Genomic DNA, 3,099 nt, shown 5'->3' on the forward strand with positions numbered 1-3,099 from the left:
CACACACACACACACACACACGCCCACACACACACACACACATACACAGATGCACACATATGTACGAGCGTGGGCTGCAAAGTTTATTAGCTTATTAAAAACTGCATTGTTTCTTCGTCTGTCTACGTTCTGAGTTCAAATCCCGCCGACCTCGACTTTGCCTTTCATCCATTCGGGGTCGATGAATTAAGTACCAGTTACGTACTGGGTCGATCTAATCGACTGGACCCCCTCCTCCAAAATTTCGAGCCCTGTGCCTAGAGTAGAAAAGATTAATAACTGCATTGTTTCTTACCGGGTAAAGTGACAACTCGCTGACTGCTCAAATAATTACTTCAAAAGTAACCAGTCGCAGTTTTTCTTGAAAATAGACAGAATATATGCATGCTTGTATGCATGTATTAAGAAGTTGGAGGAACGGGGAAATGATATTCTACCATTGCCACGTTATTCCCAATAACTCTCTTGAATTGATTGTCATTTCATGAAGCATCAGGACACATTCTTACATAAACGATTTCCAAAACCAATAAGCAGCTGAAAAAGTTTTCACGCATTCATCGCTTCGAGGCTTTAGAATTTTATGCTGTGAAAATAAATGTACTTGTTTCCTATTGCCAAAAATATGCTGAATCTCATGATTATGTTATGTTCTGAGTTGAGATATATTGCTTAAAATAGATGGTTAGAATCCACAATTATTTTTTCACCAGCATGATGGAGTACATACGCACCACGTTCCCGCACGCACGCGTATATGTATACGCATGCGTAATATATATCATATAAACATATATATATATCGGATGATACAGAGATGTAAATGTGTGTGGGCGGAGTGTATCATATATGTTCAATATATCCGATTAAAAGTGCACCTTTGTGATTCTCGAATTCTTTTTCAAATGAAATGCATAAAAATCTGAGTTGAAATCAAAAGTTCGTGTCATAATTTAATTACTAGAGGCATGTGATATTTTTGAAATTAGAAATATTTCCGTTCTTATTTCATTGATTGATTTTCCGATAGAAACCTATTTAGCATCCACCTTTTGTAAACCTGCCTTTCTGCAGAAGAAGGAAGTATTGATCGCAGTGAAACAATTCATAGTGTGACTGATGTATTGTTTTATAAAGAATGATTGACAAAAAAGTAAAAAGAAAAAGAAAATAAGGAAAATGAAATTAATACAAGTAAAATATTTCTTTACAATTAGTGTCATCTGATGCAATGGTCACATGACATATAGAATAGAAGAAACGCAATGTTTTATTTCTTGCGTTTTTATAGTAATATCCAAGTTGCAACGAGATTGTAGTCGAAGTAAAGTGGGACAAATTTTGGTGAGTAAAAAGCAGAAGGGAGGTACTAGCTTTGTTCAATTCTCGTTTATTTTCGTAAAGGCTTTGTCAGAAAATTGACATCATCCATGTGTCATTTCAGAGCCTTCAGGGTCTCTGTAAATACAATAGAGAGTAAATTATATTGGTTTCAAATTTTAGTACAAAGACAAATGTTGGATAAGGGGTTAAATGTGTTATATGAACCTCAGTGATCCACTGGTACTTATTTCATCAACCTCGAAAGGATGAAAGCAAAGTCGATTTCGGCGGGATTTGAACTCAGAGCATAAAGACGGACGAAATGCCGCTAAGTATTGTGTCCGGCGTGCTAACCATTCTGCCATCTTGCCGCCATAAGAGAGTAAATTATATTAAAAGTGAAGGCGGCAGCAAGCTGGCAGAGTGGTTAGCGCGCCGGGCGAAATGTTTGGCGGTACTTTACCCGTTGCTACGTCCTGAGTTCAAATTCCGCCGAGGTCGACTTTGCCTTTCATCCTTTCGGGGTCGATAAATTAAATACCAGTTACGTACTGGGGTCGATCTAATCGACTGGCCCCCTCCCCCAAAATTTCGGGCCTTGTGTCTAGAGTAGAAAAGAATTACTAGAAGCCTATTAGAACCGTTAAAAGTGTCTTGGCCAAGGATACAGCTCATTTCTGGTGACAGCAAGCTAACTTCCGACACTTACTGGTAGCATTAATGTCCTACCAATACAATTTTCTACATCATTAATGTCATTGGAGAATGCGTTAATGTTACTATATCACATACACACTGAATCTAGCGAAAGGTTAAATCTAAAGAAATACGTTTTTTTTTTGTTTAATAAAAAATGTATCATTACACATATAATTCCAGAGGTGTGTAAATACGTTCGTATAAGCGTCTGAACATATCTAAACAAATAATCTTGAAGAATGTATACGCACGGGTATTTCTGAGTGCAACCAATTGCGATGAATAATTAGACGCATCTCCTGAGAGATTCAATTGATGATTTATATTTTGGAAACTAGTGAGGTGTGGACTGAAATATAACAAGGATGGTGTCATACACAGTCTTCCTCAGGAAATAAATGGAAGTAAAAAATATATATATAAAACTTTGAAATAAAAACACCAACGAACTTCGACAACAATCGTGCTCATATGAATGAGCATGTTGATATCTTTGGAGATGACAATCTATTCACATTCATGAGATATGAATTGGAAACTCTAAAGTATGAAGATATGAATTTCTGATATCGAAAAATGTTGAGGATTAAATTATAAATGCGACATACTTTGATAGCAATCTCTCATTGCTTGTATAAACTCTCTGATTGCTTGATTAGATAATGGTTTCCAACACAACAGTTCAAATATATTGGTTCTTAAGACATGAAAGTATATTTACGAATGAAACTTCAGTATAAGTACGGATACACACAAACACACGCACGCACACACACACATACACACATACGTGCATACACACGCGCAAACACACACACACGCACGCACTCACACACATAAATACATGCATACACACACACACACACACGAACGCACGCACACACATACACACATATACATGCATACACACGAGCAAAAAAACACACACACACACGCACGCACGCACACACATACACACAGATAATGCATACACACATACGCACACACACACACACATACACACACACACACACACACACACACACACACACCACACAGTAAGAAGTGTGCTTCCCAATCACATGACCCTTTCTCATT

General features: G+C 37.4%; 1 long non-coding RNA gene across 8 annotated transcripts in view; it reads right to left on the reverse strand.

Annotated features, from left to right (window-relative positions):
• Positions 1–3,099, reverse strand: part of LOC128249185 (uncharacterized) — a 201,660-nt gene that overhangs the window by 24,714 nt on the left and 173,847 nt on the right. Inside the window, exon 7 of one of the 8 annotated variants that reach the window (XR_008265286.1) lies at positions 1,310–1,458. The exons of the other annotated variants lie outside the window; for them this stretch is intronic. This is a non-coding gene — a long non-coding RNA (uncharacterized LOC128249185). Of the gene's footprint in view, positions 1–1,309; positions 1,459–3,099 lie in introns of those variants that run through there. 8 annotated transcript variants of the gene reach the window in all.

The sequence above is a fragment of the Octopus bimaculoides genome, chromosome 12 (assembly GCF_001194135.2).
Source record: "Octopus bimaculoides isolate UCB-OBI-ISO-001 chromosome 12, ASM119413v2, whole genome shotgun sequence".
Taxonomy (NCBI): domain Eukaryota; kingdom Metazoa; phylum Mollusca; class Cephalopoda; order Octopoda; family Octopodidae; genus Octopus; species Octopus bimaculoides.